Source organism: Megascapheus bottae, chromosome Y, assembly GCF_031878675.1.
Source record: "Megascapheus bottae isolate mThoBot1 chromosome Y, mThoBot2.hap1, whole genome shotgun sequence".
Taxonomy (NCBI): Eukaryota; Metazoa; Chordata; class Mammalia; order Rodentia; family Geomyidae; genus Megascapheus; species Megascapheus bottae.
The window spans coordinates 5,834,796-5,861,119 of NC_143548.1; the positions used below are offsets into that span (position 1 = coordinate 5,834,796).

The following is a 26,324-nucleotide window of genomic DNA, read 5'->3' on the forward strand; positions in this document are numbered from 1 at the left end:
GAGTAACCATGGAATATATATTCCTTGGCATCTTTATTTAAATGTGATTAGTAGAGTCACATTGTTTACAGTTTTTCCTGCAGGAATGAAACTTGGACTACCAAATAAGAAAATATATATTTAGTTGAGATTCAAGAAGAGATTATCTTTATGTCTTTAAAAGAAAAACAAACACATTATATATCCATCTTAAGGCACAGACAGCAAAAGGATCTTTGAAAAATGAACATAAAAAAGAACAGGCTCTCTAGAATGGAGAGAATAAAATGGGATTTGTAACATGTATTTTTAGTTCATTGTAAACTGAAAGTCTTCATATTTAATTATAAGTAAATTTACTTCCTCATTACTGAACAGGAAAAATACTTATTTGTTGGAGACATTGCTTTCAGCCTCCTGAGGAAATAAGATTGTAAGATGGCACCTGGAAACTCACCAAAGACTCAGTACTTGCTTACCAGGAAAATTCTTTCCATTGGTTGATTTGTTTCTTCCATGCTTGTAGGTAGAGCGAGATCACTAGATTTTTCCATGTATGCCTGCTGCGTGCACAGATGACTTTTATTGTGATTGGCTGCTGTATGATATAAATGGTGGAAGATTTCTGGGGGAGGAGAGAGAAAGAAGAAAGGAGAGAGAAGTAAAAAGACCTCTGCCTTTCAGCTACTTGAGTCTGTGATCATTCCCAGTCTGCCTCCGAAGTTCCACGGTGTGCAGCAGGCAGCAACATTTCTCAAAATATTTATTTATTTTTTTCATATATTTTTATTGTAATTAATAGAAGGGTTACATGATAGTTGCCAGATAGATGGTGCATTAATTCCCATATATTAATACCCTTTCACATCTCTTGGTCCCCATTTCCCTCCCCCACACTCCTACCCCTCATATTGTTTTCCACCTTCCCTATTCAATTTCAAATAACCAAATACAAATATTTCTGATATATCAGGTAACAAGGGAGATACTGTAACAATATGAGATAACCAAGGGACAGCAAAAGAGATGAGAGATAACATAGTACCTTAAGAACAACAATCATTCATTATATGGCTTTTGTTTCTATATCCTAGAGATCTTTCATTTAGCGTCCTATTATATGGCCTTTGGAATCAAAATATTTAACATGTTATGTCTCTAGATAAAAATAAAATATTTCAATCCTAGTTAAACTAGGACTCTGGCAATACAAGAAGAAATGTATATCCAACTATTTAGCTTTATCCCTTTTTCCTCAGAGGAACGAAACTGCCATGTATTTTCAGGTGACCTTTCATGTCTTTCTGTCCATGTGATGTTTGCCAATAGAAACAACATATACTACATCAAGAGTAAGTTATAGGCCTCAATGTCCCACGCTGATCTGAATTTTGTGTTGGCAGGTTTACCTAGGTCATACAAGTTGTGATATTGTTTCTGAGTTGATCTCAAGTAAATAGGTGGTGAACATTGAAGGGACAAGTAGTCAGTTTGGCTGCAATATCAGGGTATTTATGTGAAAAAAGCTTCAAATACAGAAGCATCATAAGTATTTATTTTAGATTTGGGGAATTATTTGTACTCAAATCCCAATTATTAATGTATCATAGATGAATGTCTACTGAATCTAAAGAAAATAGAGTATGTGAAAAGGCTCCCATGGATATGTCTTCCCATATTTATGTCTTCCTTAAAAATGCAAAGCAGATTGTGTTGGCCCAAAAATTCTGGAGTTGACTATTGGAATGTTAGTAGAAGAAAAAGAGAAGTTAAGTCCCAAAATTCTGGCAACTTTCAAATATTATGTAATTTTTGATGAAACGAAAGTAGCTACTATAAATCACTCTCAAGTACAGAAAGGACATATATGGGATTGCCTCTTTTTCCTCACTTTGTATCCATTTCTGAAATGGAAACACTTCTGTTCAAATAACCAGACTTACAAAACTGTAGTAGATGTCTTAACTTTTTACTCTAATAAGGTTATTTTTATCTTTCCTTTAAAGACTAGCCAAATAGAGAACAAAAAAACATGAATAATACTTTGAATTATGGGTCCACTGTTAGAAATCACTGTGCAAAAAAATCTTATTTGTGCTCTGTATTGCTGAGATCAATTTATGCACTACAATTGTCAAAGAATCCAAGATACACAGGTGAGAATAAATAAAAAAAACTCTCATTTGCCCTTTCTATCTGGACCTATTCACCACTATTTTACTCATGTATGCTACTACTTAAAAACAATATACAAGTTTCTTCATATACTTAAGAAATTGTGATACTTCATCATTTTCAGACAACGTATTACCTTTTGCATTTCCTCAGATAATATGGAAAGCTGGATGATATGATCTTGTGAGATATGTGCACTGCAAAAACATTTAAGTACCTTCTGAAAAAGAAAAGGTTCAAAGATATTATGTTATCTCTCATCTCCTTTGCTGTCCCTTGGTTATCTCATATTGTTAAAGTATCTCACTTTGTTACCTGATATAGTGGATATATTTGTATTTGGTTATTTGAAATTTGATAGGAAAGGGGGCAAAATAAGATGAGGGGTGGGGTGGGGAGAGGGAGATGGGGTCCAAGACAGGTGGAAGGGTATCAATGAATGTAAATTAATGCACCTTCCATCTGGCAAATATCATGTAACTCTTCAATTAATTATAATAAAAATATATAAAAAAGAAAAGGTTCTAATGAAATGGTAAATATATTTGGGCCAATAAAACCTTTAACTATTATTGCATTTTAAACCTCTGCCTTACTTGAGAATCTGTATAATGCAAGCATCAAACAAGAAAAAAGAATAGCACTAGACAAATTCAGCCAGATAAAAATAGTAGTGGAGAAATTCATTTCTATGGTACATTCATCTCCTATTAGATAATTCATTGTTCAATATTGAAACTTACGTCATCAAGTTTCGCAATTTACTTGCTTATTCACTTTCCATGAACACATACTAAATTAAAATTAATTACAGAAATTTTAAATTTGAGACGCTATTTCTCTGAAACATACTTTCTTTTGTGAGCTCTTGACAATATACATGTGTGTTTCAGCAAAGCAAAACTAAAAAATATACAAACTAAAGTGCTTTGTTTAAGTAAATTTGGAAACATGTACCTTCTTCCATTTTGTCAGGCAAATTAGTTTCCATAAGTTCTATGGGGAAAAATTATCTTAGTAAAACTATGACTAACTGCTTCAAAAACAGATGTTAGGTACATTTTTATTTCTATAATCAGGTTTCATACTTACTCACATTTTTGGTCAACCAAGGGATTCACTTCAGCTCCTGGTCATTATAACTCAGAGCCGTTCAAGGACCAGAGTTCTGAAATTTGAACCAACGCACTTCTGGGTTTCTCTGGTATATGAATTGAAGCAATAGAAGCTGGGGTCTGTGCATGCATTGCTATCACAGTATGACAAGGCCTCACACTGGCCCAATTTACACATCCTTAAAATACTTCTATTTCACTATTTAATATGTACTAGAGTCATTTTCAGGAGTTAATATTAGAAATACAGTATATCTAAGTTCTGCACAGCCTTCGCAGATTAAATCAGGTGACATTACCTGTGTTATTCAAGGAAAAGGGGTACACTTCAAATATATAGAAGTAAAACTGAAACAAATCCCACATGATTTCTACATCAAATTTGATATTTATCTCAAAACATGACTTCATTGAAGAGTTCTTTCAATAGTCATAATAAAAAGAGGATCAGGAACACTGTATTCATGTGGGCTTCACCATTATTCTAACTCAGTTGGTAGAAAATTTCAGAATAATGTATCTTTTACTCATGAATCAAAAACAGAGAATTAAAATGGATGGAAGTTGGTACTTTCTGAAGTTTGAAGAAGTAATGGAATCTAGTTCATTTGTCCACTGTACATGAGTGACTACATTCAGAAAATTCTGGGTACTACCGTGTGGACCTGGGGGACAGAAAAGGAAATTCCAAGATCAGAGCAGAAATATCAAGTAATATCTATGTGTCAAACAGTTATCATACACAGTGTGCAAATGTAAGAAGACCCAGAAGGAGGCTTTCCCCTAGGAACTTACCCTGTCCTGCCGCCGCTGCATGAGGTCACCATGATTGTGACACAGCTCAACATTCTTACTTCTGGTGTGTCCAGCCAGAAGTTGGGCCCACTCCCGCAGACTCTGTGTACAGACTCATTTCCACTGTGAAGGCAGAAGACAAGATCCATCTTCATTTGGCTCTCCAATCTTGGGAACAACTTAGTAGACATGTGCCAGAATTCAATGCAGGAATGCTGTGAAGGATTTTCACACAATGTACAATTCCACTCCATCCTTTCTTTTTTTATCATTCAACTTTATTAACATAGAAGCTCTTAACAGTCCTACAAATAAATATACCTTTGTAAAAATAGGCCATTTTAATTTTTTTTACAACTTAGTCACTATTGTTGATTTCAGATAAGTAAGCCTCCTTGATAGTACTCAAGAACAAAACAGTGATGTCAGATTTCCTGATTAGTGTGCAGTCTTTAAAAATTGTAAGGAATTAATTGTATGAAATGTCTGTCAAACCAGTGATTCTGCATGTATGCATCTATCATTTCAGAATTGTTGGTAATCTGGGCATATTTACCCCAAATCACCTTGCCATTTTTTATCACTAAGACCAGCTCACTCACATTCTCTTTGGGAATGACACCCAAAGTTGTAAAAGGCAGACATGAGGGGTTCCTTTTACACCAAGTATCACCATGCAAAAAGTGGCTTTCAGGTCAGGATGTTTTATGCAGGCCTTCTTAAAATTTAAGCTCATTGGCAACCAACCTTAATCCCAGTAGAAGGAAGCAAATTATTAAAATCAAAGTAGAATTAAATGAATTGGAATCCAAAAAAACTATAGAAAGAATCAACAAAACAAAAAGTAGGTTCTTTGAACGAATTAACAAAATTGACAAACCCTTAGCAAATCTTACCAAAAAAAGATAAGGGAGCATACCAAAATAAACAAAATCGCAGACGAAAATGGTAATATCATGGCAGAAATTACCAAGATCCAGAGTATAATGAGGGAATATTCTTAAACCTTTACACCAACAAATTTGAGAATCTAGAAGAAATTGATGAATTCCTAGCCAATATTAACATACCCACACTGAACCAAAAAGACCTAATTGAACTAAACAGGCCTATTTCAAGCTCTGAAATAGAAATGGCAATAAGAGACCTTCTACCTAAGAAAGGCCCAGGGCCAAATGGATTCACAGCTGAATTCTACAAGGTCTTCAAAGCAGAGCTCACACCAATACTCCTCAAGCTCTTCAACAAAATTGAAAATGAAGGCTCTTTACTGAACTCATTCTATGAAGCCAGTATAACCTTCATCCCCAAACCAGAGATTCATCGAAGAAAGAGAGCTATAGACCTATTTCTTTGATGAACATTGATTCAAAACTTCTCAACAAAATACTGGACAACTGTCTACAACAACTTATAAAAAAAATTATACACTATGATCAAACAGGATTCATCACAGGGAGGCAAAGCTGGTTCAACATATGCAAATCAATTAATATAATTCAACACATCAACAGGAGCAAGGACAAAAATCACATGATTTTCTCAATAGATGCGGAAAAGGCATTTGACAAGATCCAATACCCCTTTAAGTTAGAAGCTCTGCAGAAACTAGGAATCCATAGAACATTCTTCAATATAATAAAAGCTATGTATGACAAACCCACAACTAGTATTATATTTAATGGTGAAAGGCAAAAGCCATTCCCTCTAAAATCAGGAATGAGACAAGGAGGCCGATTCTCTCCACTCATCTTTAACATAGTGTTTGAATTCCTAGCCAATACAATACGACAAGAAGCAAGCATAAAGGGTATCCAAATGCCGGGGCCAACCGGCAGCAAATCAGGGTTCGCAGATTGGGGTTCCTGAAATAGGGGACAAGGACTAGGAAGAAAAAGAAGAGAGACAGACACACCGGGTCCGGGATGTCCGCAGTCCAGGCAAAGACTGCCGAGACTGCCGCGTTTATTTTCCACTCCCCCTTCTTCCCTCCTCCTCTCCCAGGGAACCTCCAGGTGTTACATTCATATGGTAATTCTCAGGTCATTTACATAGAATAGGGCCAGAAAGCAATAAGACAATATAGCCATCATCTGATGCAAGTCAAGGTACAGTTTGATTCCACTCTGGCTCCCAACATGTCCCCCGTTTTTTATTTTAAAAGAAACACAAGTGCAATTTTTACTCTTTTCTATACCCCTAATTTATCCTGTCACATTTTCCAAAAATGACTTTGGTCCCTTGGTCCAACGGGGATTTGATGGGCGGAGATTCAACTTCCGTGACTTCTTCAAGCTGACTCAGGGGCGCCGTCTCCACGCTTGACCAGGGACCTTAAGAAGCCCAGCCTGTTTTATCAAGGGGTTGCAAGGATTAGACACCAGGAACAACAATCTACTCCAAACTAGAAATCATACTTGACATTCAACAACTGCACAAACCATCCTTGGCCACAACAGCGCAGCCTACCTAGCACCCATTTGCAAAGGCTTTTTCTTGATTGTCTGGGGAACTAAATTTCTGCAACCTTAACAATGCTTCAGTTGTCAGATCTAAACAGATTAATAGAGACACAAGCCTCAGATCCACAAACTTTTCCTGAATTTGTGGCTGGTGTCAAAAATAAAAAATAAAAATTTTACTCAATTAGGACTTTAAACTACCCGCTAACACAGAAGATTGACAAGTTCCTGCCCAGTTATGAAAGGCACGGGCATTAGTAAGGCATGCTTACAAACTATTCTATGACCTCCCGGCTCTGATTAATTTGATTGGCCAAGCACAAGTGATTAAGATCTGACACCATCTCTGCCATCCAAGCAGAGGCTTTCGTGTCCCAGTAGTGTCTCTCCACACAGGGATAAACATGCCATTGGCATTTCACTTTGTTGGTTGCTGTACTTGAACTCGGGGCCTGGGTACTGTCTCTCAGCTCTCCAGCTCAAGTCTAGCACCCTACCACTATGAGTCCCGAGCTTGGTGCTTGAGTGCTTCTCCCCAGCTTTTCAGCTCAGGGCTAGCACTCTGCCACTTCAAGCTCCAAAACAACTCTGTCCTAGCATCCTGCTGGCAGATTAGACACCATAGTCTCACAGGGACTTTGCTTTGCCCGGGCAGGCTCAAAGCTGTGGCTTTCAGATCAATGAGTCCTACAAAAAGCCACGTTACTCCCAATTAAAGCAACAAGGTGGTCAACACAGAAATAGTCTCTAAGCATGAGCTTACCTAGAACCTGGTAAAAGCCAAAGTTACATCTGAATAAGGATTGCTGTCCTTCTCCATGGGCTAGCTGTAAGTTGCTATAAGGTAACTTACAAGAGCAAGCTGAAATAGCAATTAAGCAATTACTTTGGTAGTCCTAATTTTTCCTTTTTTCTCTTTCTTTAAACATTTAAGACAACTTCACTTTCAAATATTGTTTAGAAACCCATTTCCAATGTTCTTAATAACTTCTACTGATACTGGCTTAAACAATTAACACCTTAGCCTTTATTTGCAATTGAAAAACCTTTAAGAGCACAAAGAACTCCTTCTGCCTTCAGGCCCCCTAAGGCTCAAGGCACTCCTCTTGCCTTTTAGAAAAACGGGCTCTTTTGCAGTTTAGATTACTGTCTAGAACTCCAACAAGAGTTTAAACTCAAATAACAGTTTTTCCCTAATTCAAGAACTATAGACATCAGTGCACCAAAAGTCTAAGTCTGGACTTAGTTTCCTCTCTTTTTTTTTTTTAAATACACCCAATAGCATGGAGATAAACCTTTAAACATTCCTTTAAATTACTAATCACATTATCCACATTTTACCATCAGATTTCTAGTGTCAGTTTGCAAGAAAGGACAGGCAAAATTTCTGACGTTAATGAACAATTTTACATTTAAATCTCTAATACATGTTTCCAAACTTTAACTTAAAGTAATAAATCCCAAATTCCCTAACACCTCTGTGCTGAACAGGATACAATGTTTAGAATGTAAACAGTTGTATGTATTGCAATACCAGATTTTTTTTTAAATGCAGATTTCAGGATCTTTAGAAAAATACTTTTTACCAGTTTTTCTTTAAAACAATGCAATAATACTTTTAAGACATAGGAAACATTCAAGCATAATAATTTTCTTGAAGTTTAGACTTAGATTTACCCAATTGCCTTTGTTTCAAATGAGCTCAACCATTGTTTTATACAGCATGCTGACAATTTAACCTTGAACATGTTCACTCACTCATTCACACACATTCATACTCAAAGATCATAAAGCGCGCAAAATTAATATCGGCCGTTCGTTTTCCGGAAGTTTGTGTCAAGAGAGTTTTGCCAATTTTACTCTTACAGGTGAGAACCAGGTTCAAAACAAAACTTTTTGCAAGGCAACTTAGCTGGAATTTATTTTTCCAGGGCTTGTCACAACTGCAGACATGGGGGAGCGGCCATGCTAGGCCCAGAAATGTTCAAATAAATAACAAGGATGTGTGCTTGAGTACGCACAGAAAAACCATAAGGATCCATACTTAGAAATGGTACCAATTTTTAAAGACAAAACTGGACAAGGAAAAATATGTAACACGAACAAGACAGAGAAACGGAGACTTTTAAATAATCAGACATTGACATATAACAAGAAAATTGGACTCAATCAGATACACTTAACACAAAAAACATGAGCTCAAATGAATGTTTTCACCAAACAGTTATTTTTAGATTTAGACATGTCTTGCTGGTGGGACTCTCAGGTATGCCTTGTTATCGACAAGAAACTCAGAAGGGGAGGGGGGGTCAAGGCGTCCCTTGACCACCCAGGCCTCTGTTTTAGGCCCACAGTGCACCTTTTCAAACAAACAAACAAAAATAAAATAAAATAAAATAAAATAAAATAAAACGCAGACATACAAGGGGGTAGGCTGACTTCTACTTACCTCTGGAGGCCTTTGCTTTTCACCTGGGCATCTTTTACAAAAAAGGTTATTAAGAAGAGGACTGGTAAAGACAAAATAATGTCACATATTGAATTGTGTAGAGTCAATAAATATGTTAAAAGGTCCCTACATAATAGTAAAAGGAGGAGAAACACAGCTCATATGAATGTGTGGAACAAGTGGATCAGTAGCAGTCCCGATTGACATGCACAAATAACTCAGGTCCTTCCCACGTCGCAGGATGCACCACTGGAGGGTTGGGGGTGTAGGCCCAGTGAGTCGCTGCTTGGATGGCCACTGTCACTCTCCATGATCCGAACGCAGTGTTCAGGCAGCCAGCGGGCGTCATTTTCTCCTTGTGAAAAAACACATACATGCCCTCGACCCCAGGTTAGAACAGGATCGGGTCCATGCCAAGCACCAGTTAGGGGATCCTTCCATTTTACTAAGGCAAAAGGACGCTGCGCTCTTTTTTCCCAGAATCGCTGAGCAGCAGATAAATTATTTGAATCCAAATTCAAAAAATTTAAAACAAATAAAGCATGATTAAGTATATTCACAGGAGTAGCGGGATATGACTCTCCTTTCTGTATTTTAGCAATTTGATGTTTTAATAATCCATTAGCTCTCTCCATGATGCCTTGACCTTGAGGATTGTAAGGAATGCCTGTAATATGAGTGATATTATAGGAATGGCAGAAGGATTGAAATGCTCGGCTTGCATAGCCAGGGCCATTATCTGTTTTTATTTGCGAGGGAATCCCCATCTCAGCAAAGCATCGAATGCAGTGAGAGATACAATGTTTAGTGGCTTCCCCAGCAAGGGGGGTGGCCAAGATAAAATTAGAATAAGTATCTACAGTAACATGAACATATTTTAATCGGCCAAATGATGGAACATGCGTGACATCCATCTGCCAAATGTGATTAGAAAGCAGTCCTCGTGGATTTATGCCTAAATGGGGGGCTGGTGAAAAAGGGACACAGTTGGAGCAAGTCTTAACTATTTGTCGTGCTGCTTCTCTAGATAATTTAAACTGTCAGCGCAAGGCTCGACTGTTTTGATGGTGGATGGCATGTGACTGCTTAGCAAGTTCAACCTGAGTTAAGTAAACTCTGGTGGCGGAGTCAATAACCGCATTGCCCTCACTTAAAGGGCCAGGAAGATTAGTGTGAGCTCGAACAAAGCCAAAAAAACAGGGGTGGTTGCAAGAACAAAGCAAAGTTTGTACTTGGCGAAATTGGGTCTGAATAAAGCCATAAAAGTGGGCCATCCTGCCACAATACAGCAGTTGGGGAGTGAGAAGTAGCTAAAATATAAACTCCCCATGGTTTAGAATAGTCACAATAGGTCACTTGTTGCTGGGAAATTGCCTTTTCTACAATTTGGATGGCCCTCCTGGCGTCAGGATTTAATTCGCGCAAGGATGTAGGGTTGGTATCTCCTTTTAAGAGATCAAAAAGGGGTTTTAACTCTCCTGTGGAGAGCTTTAGATAAGGCCGAAGCCAATTTATATCTCCTAAGAATTGCTGAAAATCATGAAGAGTTCTTAAGTGTGAAGTTTTTAATTGTATTTTTTGGCTTTTAAAATAGTGTGGGCCTAATATATGGCCTATATATGTAAAAGGGGGGTGTTCCTGAACCTTTTCAGCTGCTATTATAAGGCCAAAGAGGCTCAGATCTTGCTTTAGTTGTCCAAAGGCTTGTCGTACGACGATAGGGTCAGAACAAGCCAACAAGATGTCATCCATATAATGAACAATATAAACAGAAGAAAATTTTTCACGAGTGGAAGAAATGGCTCTAGCTACAAAACTTTGACATAAAGTTGGGCTATTTGCCATGCCCTGTGGGAGCACAAGCCAGTGATATCGCTTCATGGGTTCTTTAAAATTAACAGAGGGGACGCTGAAGGCAAAGCACTTACAGTCTTGAGGCGCCAGGGGTATAGTATAGAAACAATCCTTCAAATCTATAATAATCTTATAAGTATCCTTTGGGATTGCCATGGGTGAAGGCAAGCCAGGCTGTAGGGCCCCCATCAGTTCCATTGTCGCGTTAACCTTTCTCAAATCCTGTAACAGCCTCCATTTACCTGACTTTTTCTTTATAACAAAAATTGGAGAATTCCATGGAGAGTTAGAAGGGGCCACATGTCCCAAGTCCAGCTGTTCCTGTACCAGCTGCAGAACTGCAATGATCTTTTCTAGAGAAAGAGGCCACTGTTCAACCCATACTGGTTGTTCAGAGAGCCAATTTATGGGATCAGCATTAGGGGGAGGGCAAACGAAAGCTCCCGTCAAGGGATACCCTAATCCTTGTCTCGTAGGGTGAGACTGGGGTTGGAGTGGCTCTAGCTCCCCCTGTGCTGCTCGGCCTAGTCCCCTAAAGGGGAGGAGGCCTTGATCAAGTAACTGCTTAGTGACTGCAGCACTAGGACTAAACATATACACTCCCATTTTTTCCATGATATCACGACCCCATAAATTAATTGGCAGATGATCCAAGACAAATGGCTGAAAATGACCAGAGTGCCCTTCCTCATCTCTCCAAACAAGGATCGCACTGCTCTGCTGTGGATCAGTTGCTTGCCCAACCCCCTGTAGGGAAGTCATAGAGGTTGTCAGGGGCCATTGGGCTGGCCAATGTTTTTTAGATATCACAGACACATCTGCTCCAGTGTCTAATATTTCTTTAAAGGGCTTTTCTTGTATAAATATAGTCATCTCAGGCCTCTCTTGTTTTATGCTTTGTACCCAATAGATATCAGAAGATCTAAATCCTCTCTGTCCACATGGGGAATTAGCAGTCTCCCCGGGAGGTAAAGGCACAAGTATTAATTGTGCTAATTTTTGACCGGCTGGGATCGATACCACGTGTTTCGGGGCAGAGGCCATAACTTTGATTTCTCCAGTAAAATCCTGGTCAATTTTGCCAGGTGTAATCTGTATCCCTTTAAGGGCTGAGCTACTTCACCCTAACAGCAATCCAGCCAGTCCCGGGGGAAGGGGGCCGAAGACCTCTGTGGGGAGAGCTTGTGTCCCCATCTCTGGGGTCAATACTGAGCAGGTGGAGGAACAGAGGTCCAATCCTGCACTTCCTGGGGTGGCACGGAGGAGGCCGGAGACTGATCTTGGGGGGTTGTTAGAAGATACACTTGTGGCCGAGAAGAGGGAGGGACTGCCCCATGGTTTTGCGGGGCCAGGGGCTGGCCCCTTCTCCAGTTTCCCAAATACGGGCGGCCATTGCGATTTGTTGCTGACTTGCAATCTTTAGCCCAGTGCTTCCCTTTACCACAGCGTGGACATGTGCCAGGTGATTTTTCTCTCTTTTGCCTGGCCTGGCGTGGGCATTGCGTCATCCAATGTCCTATTTGTCCACAAGAAAAGCAACGCCCTGGGGGTCTAGCATCCCGAGAATGCCGCTGACCTCTATATTTTAGAGACTCAGTAACAGTCTTTCCTTGAGGAGCGGCGGCTAATGTAAGGCCTTGTACATGGGAGGGTCCAATATCAGCACACAGTGAAATAAAGTCCGTGATTCCTCCCTTATTCCTATGGGGTCTGATAGCCACCTGACAGGCGGCGTTGGCATTTTCATAGGCTATGTGTCTAACTATACTCTTCCTTGCATTCTCATCTTGTACTAGGCAGTCTGCAGTCTCCATTAATCAAGACAAAAATTCTAGATAAGGTTCATTCGGTCCCTGTTTAACTTCTACTAGATTTTTTGTACGATTGGAATTGCGTAACTTTTTCCAAGCCTCTCTCGCCACAGCATTTATTTGTAAATAGGCCTCCTTTGCATAACCCAATTGATCTTTGGTGTTTTTATAGGTTCCCTCTCCTAACAACTGATCAACAGTGTAAGGCAGGTTCTTAGACCTATTTGTTTCAATTTTAGCCCGACACTGTGCAGTGAACTCTGTCTCCCATAATAAGTACTCTCCTGCACTAAGGCATGCTCTGGCAAGCCGCTTCCAGTCATTTGGGCATGCAATACCAGCACATGCGGCCTCCAATATTACTTGAGTAAAAGGGGCAGTTGGCCCATATTGGGAGCAGGCATTTTTTAAATCCTGTAATAGTTTAACAGGAACAGGTTGATGGTATACTTGTTCATCATGATCAACTAAACTAGGGAAGCATCGAGGCCCTGAAATACCTTCCCTCTCTCTAGCAGCCTGAGTCAGGTTTAATTGCGATGCACTGTGCCTGGTTGTAGTGCCTGTTAAAAGGGACTTGTTGCTAGGGCCTTTAGGCTTGCCTAAAGGTTGAGAAAGGGATTGAGGCCGTAAGGCTGCAGCCGGAGGCGGTGGGTGTGAGGGGTAAGGTTTAGAATCAGACACCATAGTGGCCTGAGGGTCATATTCTTTCCTACTTCTGGGGGGGCTCTCTGGTCTGTCTGAATTTTCGATAGAAGATGTAGCATTTCTTTTAACTTCTCTATCGTAGCCACCCGGCCCTCCAATGACTCATCATAACTTTCCTCCTTCGTATTCAAATCTGAATTCTGATACTCAATATCTACTGGTTGTTGTTCCCTTTTCAAGATCTCACTTAGACTCTCTTGGGCTGCGGCATATGGCTCAGCCTCAGGTTCTTCAGAAGGGTCCTTTAAGTCATAAAGTTCCCTTAATTCAAGATTAAGTTCAGCATTTTCATGTAGAGGATCTATGTATTCACTTACTAAATTCCATACAGTAGTAGCCTCTACTGGGGTCTTTTCGGGGCCATATCATCATCATAATCTTGAATTCTTTTTCTTATCCGCTGCCTGGCTTTTTGGAATTCCTCCGCTATAGACCTCGGGCATGCCTCCTCGAAAAACTGTAGGAAGCTCTGAAGCACCCCTTTTTCCACCCGTGTTCCGTGGGCTTCAAATAGGCCTGTTAAGATCGGTAGAAATAACCCATGGCTATTAGCTTGACCCATAATTTTTACTCCTGACTATACTCTCTTAGTAGTCCTATGATGTGTTACTCACCACAGGGAGGGGTCCTTCACCTTCGTCCCAGATTTTCAAGTCCCTGTTCGGGCGCCAGATGCCGGGGCCAACCGGCAGCAAACCAGGGTTCGCAGATTGGGGTTCCTGAAATAGGGGACAAGGACTAGGAAGAAAAAGAAGAGAGACAGACACACCGGGTCCGGGATGTCCGCAGTCCAGGCAAAGACTGCCTAGACTGCCGCGTTTATTTTCCACTCCCCCTTCTTCCCTCCTCCTCTCCCAGGGAACCTCCAGGTGTTACATTCATATGGTAATTCTCAGGTCATTTACATACAATAGGGCCAGAAAGCAATAAGACAATATAGCCATCGTCTGATGCAAGTCAAGGTACAGGTTGATTTCACTCTGGCTCCCAACATCCAAATAGGGAAAGAGTAAGTAAAACTTTCCCTCTGTGCAGATGAGATGATTCTGTATTTAAATAATCCTATAGACTCCACTCCCAAGCTCCTTGAGCTGATTCAAAACTTTGGAAGCGTAGCAAGCTATAAAGTTACCCTCAAAAATCAACTGCCGGGAAGAAGGAAGATGACGCCGAGACAATAGGGACGCTGCCAGCTTTCTCTGACAAAAAGAGAGAACCAGGGAGTCCCACGAGCCAACTTTCTAAAGAAATCCACAACAACAAACTCAAAAAGCAACGGAGAAGGACTCAAACCAGAAAAAAATCCAGATAAAGCTCACATCCAACTTTCTCAAAGAATTCGGAACGCGAGGACCCCTCCCCCACCTCTCGCCCAAAGCCGCGGAAAGCCGCGCCAGACCAAGCTGCGAAAAGCGGCTTGAGCGGGCACCGGCTCCACACGGGGCAAGTGGGAGCCCGCAATGGCTCTAACCCATGAAAAGCGGCGGCAGTGGAGGGCACCAGGCTGGGAGCCCAACGGCTGCAGAAACAAGCACAGAACCAGGCCAGGGAACGGCGGAAGCAGCGGAACCCAGACGCGGAACCAGAACAGCAAGCAGTGGAATTCAGATGCAGAACACAGGTGGCGGTGGAGACCCGAGGGGAGTGAAAGACTCCCCACCACCATGGAGTTCCTGCAGACGGACGCAGAGGCGTGAGTAATACAGCGCATCCCCAAACACATCGGGAAAGCAGAGTGGGTGCCAAGCAATAGAACTTAACTCAGACCCCAACACCCCGCCCGAGAAAGACTGGCGGGAGCAGGGGGGCAAGGAATTTAGAATCCTGTCCCTCTCCTCAACAGCCCCCTCCCTCAGGCCATTGACTGGAGATTGACAGGCGGGCTACCCATAAGACCCAGCACCCCACCAAGGGAGGCGGGGCTGCCCCAACTCACACCCGCCCAACGGGCTCAACCCCCAGCCCTCTGACTGGAGACTGACGAGCGGACGGACCCTAAGAGTCAGCACCCCACCAGGGGAGGCAGAGCTATCCCAGCTCCCACCCGCCCACCAGGCTCCTCACCCAGGCCACTGGATCTGGAGAGTGGAGCGCTTTGGGACCCTGCCTTACAACAGTGGGTAGGGGGTGCGGGTAAATAGGAGCCAGCATCTGCCCCCCCTCAATTCTCGAGCGGGGCATCCTCCAGCTGGGAATCCTGAGCAAGACACCACCGAGGACTCCGCCCCCCACAGTCACAGACTCTGACAAAGCAGTGGAAACACAGCAGGGATCTGAAGGGCCGACCAGCAGCCAAGCTCCCCTTCTGAGAACCAAAGAGGCGCAGCTCTGCCCTTGGAGCCCATGTCCCCAGCTGGGCTCCGCCCCTGGGAACAGAGGGGCCTCCTGCAGGTCCTGCTGAGAGCTCCTGAAACTCTCAATCCCCACACCCTTGGCTTGGGGCTGCCCCTGGAAGCAGCACAGGAAAACATCCTCCAACCACGCTCAGACGGAAGCTCGCAGATCCATCCCATGGTCCACTGTGAGGCCACTGGTTGGGCTAAGAGCTAGTCGTGCAGCAACACATAAGTTTTATTCTAATACTTTCCAAACTTTGTACTCAAATACTCTACCTACTTACCCCCTGACCTCTCTCATTCTATTTCTCTATCTTTGGACCTCTGCTCCTCTTTCAACCCTTATACTGCATGGATCTACACTTGATGGCTGTTGAGCAACATTGTATATCTAGGTGGTTAATCATTCTCTAGGCTCAGAGGGACTTAAAGACAATAGAGATTGGATTGAGAGGCTTATTGTTTTGGATATAAATCGCTTATCAGTGAATAATTAGACTAGTCCATAACTCCACAAAAAGAAAGAGAGATAACACCAATCAAAACTTGTGAACATCTAGAGTCTGTCACCTACAGAGGTTTAGGTTGGACATATCTGAAAAACTATAATCGTGTTTAGTATTAATCTTGCTCCCATTTTCAAATGGGCAGAACAAGAAACTCAAGAAAAATGTCAAATCAAGAAACAACATCTCCCACCTCCCCCACCCAATGTAAACAGCCAATGGAACAGTCACTGGCAAACCTAGAGGAGAGTCTTCCAAGTGCTGTACAAATGCAATTGATAAACATCATTAATGAAAAATGTGAAAATATAAAGAAAGAGATAAGGGAGGAAGCCATAGCTGAACAAGAGGAAACCATAAACAAGGTGATAAGTAAAAAAGAAGAAGCCATAAAGGAGGCCATATTAAAGGCTGCTCAAAGAAAGATGGATGAATTCATAGAATCCACAAATAAAAAGGTGACCGAACTCCAGCAAATGTTCAAAGAAAATAAAGCTACTGAGCTAACCACTCAAATGGAAATCAAGGAGCTAAAGAAATCCATACATGATCTAAAAGAAGAGATGCAAGGCATCAAAAATGACCAATTAGTAGCAAGGGAGATGAAAAATAAAGTAGATAGCTTTGATAGCAGGTTAGACAATGCAGAGGAGAGAATTTCCGGGGCTGAAGATAATTTAGTTATTATAGAGAAAGAACAGAAAACGAGTCAATCCAAATCTATGAAAAATGAGAGAGCGCTTCAGGAGGTCCAAGATACAATTAGGAAGCCTAATTTAAGGCTAATTGGTATTGAGGAGGGTCTGGAGAAAGAGGTCAATGGTATTGGAAATATACTTCAGGGAATCATCTCAGAGAATTTTCCAAATATCCAGAAGGGCAGATCCATCCAGATACAAGAAGCTTTTAGAACCCCAAACAGACCTGACCAGAAAAGAACATCTCACCGCCACATCGTAATCCGAACTGGATCAGTAGAAACCAAAAAAAGGATCCTAAAGGCAGCCAGGGAAAAGGGTTCAGTAACCTATAAAGGAAAACCAATCAGAATAACCCCAGATTACTCAGCAGAGACCATGCAAGCAAGAAGTGACTGGAAGCATATATGTCATGCCCTTAAGTCAAATAACTACCAACCAAGAATACTGTACCCAGCTAAGCTCTCATTCATAACTGAGGGAACAATAAAAACATTCCATTCCAGGGAAAAGCTGCAACAATATGTCGCAACAAAACCAACACTACAGAGAATTCTGAAAGATATTCTAAACATAGAAAACCAAAATAAATGCAATATAGGGAAAGAAATGGCACCTAAACAGCATACCACCTAAGGACCACAAGAACTGTCAAGACACCGGCCCAAATAAAAGCTTTTAAAAATGGCAGGACCTAATAAATATCTCTCAATCCTAACTCTCAATATCAATGGACTCAACTCTCCAATTAAACGGCATAGGCTGTGTAGTTGGATCAAAAAGCAAGAGCCATCGGTCTGCTGTCTTCAACAGACACATCTTACCCAAAAAGACAAGCATCTTTTGAAAGTGAGAGGTTGGAATAAACTCTATCAAGATAACGGCCCCCATAAACAGGCTGGAGTTGCCATCCTCATATCAGATAAAATAGACTTCAAACCAAAATTAGTAAGAAAAGACAAAGAAGGTTACTACATACTACTAAAGGGATATTTCCTCCAGGAAGACATACCGATCCTAAATATTTACACACCCAATCCCGGAGCTCCAAACTTCATCAAGCAAACTTGACTTACACTGAAACCATACATAGATCGAAATACAGTGATTGTCGGTGACTTTAACACACCGCTTTCACCTATGGACAGATCAACAAGGCAAAAACTCAACAGAGAAACCTTAGAACTGAACAACTATATAGACCAACTAGATCTAACAGACATCTGCAGAATATTCCACCCAGCAACAACACAATATACGTTTTTCTCAGCAGCACATGGAACACTTTCAAAATAGATCACATCTTAGGCCATAAAACAAACCTGGACAGATTCAGAAACACAGAAATTATTCCATGCACACTCTCAGACCACAAAGGCATCAAACTGGAACTGAACACACATCTCCACAACGAAAACCCTGTAACTCATGGAGACTGAACAACACATTGTTGAATCACCAATGGGTCATCGAAGAGATCAGAACACAAATCCAATAGTTTATGAAATTTAACAGTAAGGAGCACACAAAATACCAACTCCTTTGAGACACAGCAAAGGCAGTACTCAGAGGAAAATTTATAGCGCTGAGTGCCTACAACAACAAGTTGGAAAAATTGCAAACCAACAAGTTAATGTCTCACCTTAAGCTCCTGGAAAAAGAGCAACAAACCAACCCTAATCCCAGGAGAAGAAAGCAAATTATTAAAATCAAAGCAGAATTAAATGATTTGGAATCCAAAAAAACTATAGAAAGGATCAACAAAACAAGGAGTTGGTTCTTTGAAAGAATTAACAAAATTGACAACCCTTAGCAAATCTTACCAAAAAAAGAAGAGAGCATATCAAAATAAACAAAATCGCAGATGAAAAGGGTAATATCACGACAGAAATTACCAAGATCCAGAATATCATGAGGGAATACTTCTCAAACCTTTACGCCATCAAATTTGAGAATCTAGATGAAATGGATGAATTCCTAGCCAATATTAACATACCCACACTGAACCAAGAAGAACTAAACCCAACTAAACAGACCTATTTCAAGCTCTGAAATAGAAATGGCAATTAGAGAACTTCCACCTAAGAAAAGCCCAGGGCCAGATGGATTCACAGCTGAATTCTATAAGGTCTTCAAAGCAGAGCTCACACCAATACTCCTCAAGCTCTTCAACAAAATTGAAAATGAAGGTTCCTTACCAAACTCATTCTATGAAGCCAGTATAACCCTCATCCCCAATCCAGACAGGGATTCATCAAAGAAAGAGAATTAGAGACCTATATCTTTGGTGAACATCGATGCAAAACTTCTCAACAAAATACTGGCCAACCGTCTACAACAACTCATCAAAAAAATTATACACTATGATCAAACTGGATTCATCACAGGGAGGCAAAGCTGGTTCAACATACGCAAATCAATTAATATAATTCAACACATCAACAGGAGCAAGGACAAAAATCACATGATTGTCTCAATAGAAGCGGAAAAGTCATTTGAAAAGATCCAACACCCCTTTATGTTAAAAGCTCTGGAGAAACTAGGAATCCATGTAACATTCCTCAATGTAATAAAGGCTGTGTATGAGAAACCTACTGCTAGTATTACACTTAATGGTGAAAATCTAAAGCCATTCCCTCTAAAATCAGGAACGAGACAATAATTCTCACTCTCTCCACTCCTCTTTAACATAGTACTAGAATTCCTAGCCAGTGCAATAAGGCAAGCAAGCATAAAGGGGATCCAAGTAGGGAAAGAGAAAATAAAACTATCCCTCTTAGCAGATGACATGATTCTGTATATAAAGAATCCTATAGACTCTACTCCCAAGCTCCTTGAGCTGATTAAAAGCTTTGGAAGAGTAGCAGGCTATAAAATCAACCCTCAAAAATCAACTGCCTTCCTTTACGCCAACAGTGAGAGTAAGAAGGCAATAATCAGGAAAGAAACTCCTTTCACAATAGCCTCAAAGAAAACAAAGTACCTAGGAATTAGCTTAACTAAGAATGTAAAGGACCTTTTTGATGAAAACTTTAAAACCCTGAAAAAGGAAATTAAAGCAGAACTAAGGAAATGGAAAAACCTCCCATGCTCCTTGATTGGAAGAATCAACATTGTGAAAATGACAATCTTGCCAAGAGCTATCTACAAATTCAATGCAATACGCATCAACATCCCAATGTCATTCTTTAAAGAAATAGAAGAGGCAATCCAAAATTTCATATGGAATAATAAAAGACCCAGTATAACAAAAACACTTCTTAGCAGAAAGAACAGCGCTGGAGGAATTTCAATTCCAAACTTTAGACTCTATTACAGAGCTATAATTCTCAAAACAGCTTGGTACTGGCACAGGAACAGGCCTGAAAACCAATGGAATAGAACTGAGGACCCAGATATTAAACCACAGACCTATGGCCACCTAATGTTTGACAAGGGAGCCAAAAAAATAGAATGGAAGAAAGACAGCCTCTTCAACAAGTTGTGCTTGCAGAACTGGTTAAGCACATGCAGAAAACTAAACTGGATCCTTCTTTGTCACCTTGCACTAGAATTAACTCCAAATGGATCAAAGACCTGGAGGTAAAAGCTGACACACTGAAAACTCTACAGGAAGGAATAGGAGATACACTAGGCCTCCTTGCCACAGGTCGAAACTTTCTTAATAAAGACCAAGAATCACAACAAAGCAGAGAAAGGCTGGATAAGTGGGACTGCATTAAACTGCAGAGCTTTTGTATGACAAAGGACATAGCTAGTAAACTAATCAGGAAGCCTACAGAGTGGGAAAAGATCTTCACCAACCAAACAACGGACAAAGGCCTCATATCTAAAATATATCAACAACTCAAAGAATTGAATCACTCCAAAACTCACCTCCAAAGTAACAACCATCCCATTAAAAAATGGGCCAAAGACTTAAAGAGAGTCTTCTCTGAAGAAGAAACAAAAATGGCCTATAGACACATGAAGAAATGCTCCACATCTCTGGTCATAAAAGAAATGCAAATCAAAACAACTCTAAGATTCCACCTCACTCCAGCTAGAATGGCCAGGATCAAGAAAACGAATGAGAACAGATGCTGGAGGGGATGTGGCCAGAAGGGATCACTACTACACTGTTGGTGGTAGTGCAAACTCGTTCAACCACTATGGAAAGCAGTGTTGCAGTGCCTCAAAAGGCTAAACATAGAACTCCCCTATGACCCAGCAATTCCACTTCTTGGCATTTACCCAACCACCCAGAAACAAGGACATACTAAACCCACTAGCACAACAATGTTCATTGCAGCACTATTCACCATAGCAAAGATATGGAACCAACCTAGATGTCCCTCAGTTGATGAGTGGATCAACAAGTTGTGGTATTTGTACACAATGGAATTCTATGCTGCGGTCAGAAAGAATGACATCGCCCCTAATGTTAGGAAATGGAAAGACTTAGAAAAAATCATATTAAGTGAAGTAAGCCAGACTCAAAGGAACTTAGGCTCAATCATTTCCCTCATTCGTCATAATCAGTAGAAACCTTGGGCTCTACTAGCAGAGATTTGCAATAGAGCAAAATCTTGATACATAAGGACATATAATGTGAAGCTAATTGAAAGGACCTCCAGGATAGTGAAACAAAAGCTATATAATGAATGATTGTTGTCCTTAATGTACTATGTTGTCTCTCATCTCCTTTGCTGTCCCTTGGTTATCTCATATTGGTATAGTATCTCACTTTGTTATCTGATATATTGAATTTATTTGTATTTGGACATATGAAATTTGATAGGGAAGGGGGGAAAACCAAGACGGGTGGTGGGGGGTGTGGGGGGGGAGGGAAACGGGTACCAAGACATGTGAAAGGGTATCAATGTATGTGAATTAATGCACCTTCTATCTGGCAAATATCATGTAACCCTTTTACTTACTAATTACAATAAAAAAATAGTTACAAAAAAAATCAACTGCCTTCATCTACGCCAACAGTGAGAGGAACGAGGCAACAATCAGGAAAGCAACTCCTTCAGCAATAGCCTCAAAGAAAATAAAGTACCTAGGAATTAGCTTAACTAAGAATGTAAAGGACCTTTTTGATGAAAACTTTAAAACCCTGAAAAAGGAAATTAAGGCAGAACTAAGGAAATGGAAAAACTTCCCATGCTCCTGGATTGGAAGAATCAACATTGTGAAAATGACAATCTTGCCAAGGGCTATCTACAAATTCAAGGCAATACCCATCAATATCCCCATGTCATTCTTTAAAGAAATAGAAGAGGCGATCCAAAATTTCATATGAAATAATAAAAGACCCCATATAGCAAAAACAGTTCTTAGTAGAAAGAACAGTGCAAGAGGAATTTCAGTACCAAACTTGTGACTCTATTACAGTGCTATAATTATCAAAACAGCTCTGTATTGGCACAAAAACAGGCCTGAAGATAATTGAATAGAACTGAAGACCCAGATATTAAACCACAGACCTATGGCCACCTAATCTTTGACAAGGGAGCCAAAAAAATAAAATGGAATAAAGATAGCCTCTTCCACAAGTTGTGCAGAACTGGTTAAGCACCTGCAGAAAACAAAACTTGGATCCATCTTTGTCACCATGCACTAGAATTAACTCCAAATGAATCAAAGAACTCGAGGTAAAAGCTGACACACTGAAAACATTACAAGAAGGAATAGGAGATACACTAGACCTCCTTGGCACAGGTGGAAACTTTCTTAATAAGGACCAAGAATCACAACAAATCAGAGAAAGGCTGGATAAGTGGGACTGCATTAAACTGCAGAGCTTTTGTATGGCAAAGGACATAGCTACTAAATTAATTAGGAAGCCTACAGTGGCAGAAGATCTTCACCAACCATACAGCAGACAAAGGCCTCATATCTAAAATATATTAACAGCACAAAAAAGTTGAATCACTCCAAAAGTATTCTCCAAAGTAAGAACCATCCCATTAAAAGATGGGCCAAAGATTTAAAGAGAGTTTTCTCTGAAGAAGGAACAACAATGGCGTATAGACACATGAAGAAATGCTCAACATCTCTGGTCATAAAAGCAATGCAAATCAAAACAACACTAAGATTCTATCTCACTCCAGTTCGAATGGCCAGGACCAGGAATACTAATAAAAACAGATGCTTGAGGGGATGTGGCCAGGAGGGATCCGTACTACACTCTTGGTGGGAGTGCAAACTCATTCAACCATTATGGAAAGCAGTATGGCAGTGCCTCAAAAGGCTAAACATAGAACTCCCCTATGACCCAGCAATTCCACTACTTGGTAATTACCCAACCATCCAGAAACTAGGGCATACTAAATCCACTAGCACAACAATGTTCATTGCAGCATTATTCACCATAGCAAAGATATGGAACCAACCTAGATGTCCCTCAGTTGATGAATGGATCAACCAGATGTGTATTTGTACACAATGGAATTCAATGCTGCTGTCAGAAAAATTGACATCGACCTCTTTGTTAGGAAATGGAAAAACTTAGAAAAAATCATATTAAGTGAACTAAGCCAGACTCAAAGGATCTTAGGCTCAATGGTTTCCCTCATTTGTCATAATCAATTGAAACCTTGGGCTCCACTAGCAAAGATTTGCAATAGAGCAAAATTGACAGGACCTCTAGGATATTGAAACAAAAGCCATATAATGAAGGATTATTGTCCTCAATGTACTTTGTTATCTCTCATCTCTTTTGCTGTCTCTTGATTATCTCATGTTGTTATAATATCTCACTTTGTTATCTGATATATTATGTATATTTGTATTTGGTTATTTCAAGTTGGATAGGGAAGGGGGAAAAACCAAGATGGGGTTGGGGGGGAGGATAATGAGGACCAAGACATGTGAAAAGGTATCAATGTATGTGAATTAATGCACCTTCTATCTGGTAAATATCATGTAACCCTTTTATTAATTACAATAAAATATTTTTTTAAAATGTAAGCTTATTGGTTTGATGAACCTCCCATATTTAGGAGGCTTTCCTGTAAAACCATATCCAACAAAGCAGACTTTAGTGATCATCTTCTTCCATGCCTTCCTTTTTCTCTTCCAAGTACGAATAAATTTTAATACTTCTATTTCTCCCTGGACACCAACTTTGAGCAGAGGAACTTCCCACCTTCTCTTTCCTGCCTCCTTTTTCCATTTTTTTAAAAAAATAGTGTTGGACAGTAGTTTTGCTCGTGACTCTTTCTGTGTCCAACAGATAGGCAGGTACTGCTCCATGAGGAGTCTTTGATTGGTGTTTCTCTTGTCCTGTATCTTGATGATCTTTTTCATTTGTATTTTGCCAGCATGGTGCTATTTGTGGTAGAGCTTAGAGATTAGCCTTCAGGTCAATCTTTTTATTTTTTTTTATTTTTTGCCTTCTTTAATCCTTAATGAGCCTCTCTGCTCTCTTTCTCTTTTTCTCATTGTAATCCAACACTATACTCATTGCATTTACAATGTAATTCAATATATTCATTTTGTGCCATGGGGAAAGGCACGGATTTGCTGGAGAGAAAAGAGTCTGTCAAGTTCGGGGTCTCGGATACCCAGGAGCAGCCCCTGCTCAATCCAAGACCAGAAAGAGTGACCTTGTATCTGCATTCATTATTTCCATTACATCCACCCATTATTTCTAATTGCTTCAGCCCACATCTCTTTATGCTTTCTTTACACACACATGTTTAGTGATTCAATGTTTAGTCATATTTTCTTCTCATTTAAAAGCAGGATATTTAGGAAAACATCGAAATTTGATATTTGAGGAAATTTGTGTGTGAATCCATTGTATAGTAGTAAATTCCTCTAGACCATGAAAAGTGCCAACTGAACAATTATATTAATGCAAGTCCAACACCAATCTTATCATGACAGATTCAGTCTGGATAAGTTTTTATCGCACTTTAAGATAAACTTTTCATGTAAACAGTACAGTAAAACATTGTGTTTCTTTGTGCATATTTCCCTGGTATTTGTATATATCATTCTAAAACATATCTTGGAATCACTGTTATGTAAAGTAATAGGCAATTTGATTAGGATTTTTTCCAACAAATCTAATCACTCTATAGTAAGAGAATGAGAAAGAGAAGATCACACAATGATTAAATTCAGATAATTTCATATGTGTTTATATATATTCATAGCTCATTTTAAGAATTAATAACCATTGTGTTACTAATAATGGAAAAGTATATGCTGAGGTATCGTTTCAATTGTGGAAAATGATGTGAACCATGAAAATTTATTATTCAAAATATTCTGCAAATATGAAGCAATTGCTTAGAAATATGTACTGAGTTCCTTGTATAAGTTATTATTGTAGTGTTATGTTTTCTAAATCCAACCAAATAAAATGAGTAAAATGATAACATCCAATAAAGTGAGAAATTTCTTTCAAATTATTTTAGTTAAATAAAAGGAAATGGGAGTTGTGCAATACATCTATAGGTATTGGATCTAGGTTTTGCCTACTTTCCATTTTTGATATTTATGTGTTTCCTGTATACAAACTAATGCAGTAAGTTTAGGGGAAAATGTATATCAGGTACCCCCATAAGCAGAAAAATCATTAGGATTTCAACATCTCTGCTGAGTAAATTTTGTGGTTTTTGTATTAACTGAAGCATTGAAACATTTCAGGAACAATATTTATAGTTGTAAATAATATATTTTGAACTACTTCTAACAAAATTGTATTGGAATGTGGATTAAGGATCTCTAGCAATTTGATAATCTGGCCAAATCACTTAGTCAAACAAAATAGACCCATATATATAAAACAGTGGAATAGTGGGTAATGGGATGGTGGTTGTCTCAATAGGAAAAGGAGGGCCACACAAGAAAAGAAATAACCCTTCCTTCATTAGAAACCAGCTTATGTAAAAGAATGATCACAACTTGTTTGTGTCTGCTCTGCCTCTATTCATTCTTTCTTTGGCACACCCATGGTCAGTGATTCAATGCTTGGTCATAATTTCTTCTCTTCAATTTTCAGAGCATGATATCTAGGAAAACGTGGAAATTTGATGAGATTACAAATAAAGCTCATTTCTTCTTCAGAGTACCAAGATTTCAGGGCATGCTTTGCTTTGGTCATTAAAATGAATCCTTCTTGAATCTAACTGGAAAATAAAGTCAAACTCCTAATATGATGCAACATTATTTACTAAAATTCATAACACTGTGCTACAATTCAGGACATTTCTTCTTTGGAAGGAATTTCTTTTTTTCCACTAGCTACCTGACCCAACCAACAGCGCTCATTATGCTTGCTTAGGCATCAGTAATTTCCTTTCTTCCATTGTTTTAGAAACAGCTGTTATATGAATTCCATTTATAACCAGAACTTGACATGGTAAGAAACACAGTCTATTTAAAAGTGTTATTGGTCATCATGAAATAGCTTGTCCTGATAGGCCTAATCTCATTT

General features: G+C 39.8%; 1 pseudogene; it reads right to left on the minus strand.

Annotated features, from left to right (window-relative positions):
• Positions 1-4,553: 4,553 nt before the first annotated feature.
• On the minus strand, positions 4,554-24,381 carry LOC150040232 (ribosome biogenesis protein NSA2 homolog; annotated as a pseudogene).
• Between the last annotated feature and the right edge of the window lie 1,943 nt (positions 24,382-26,324).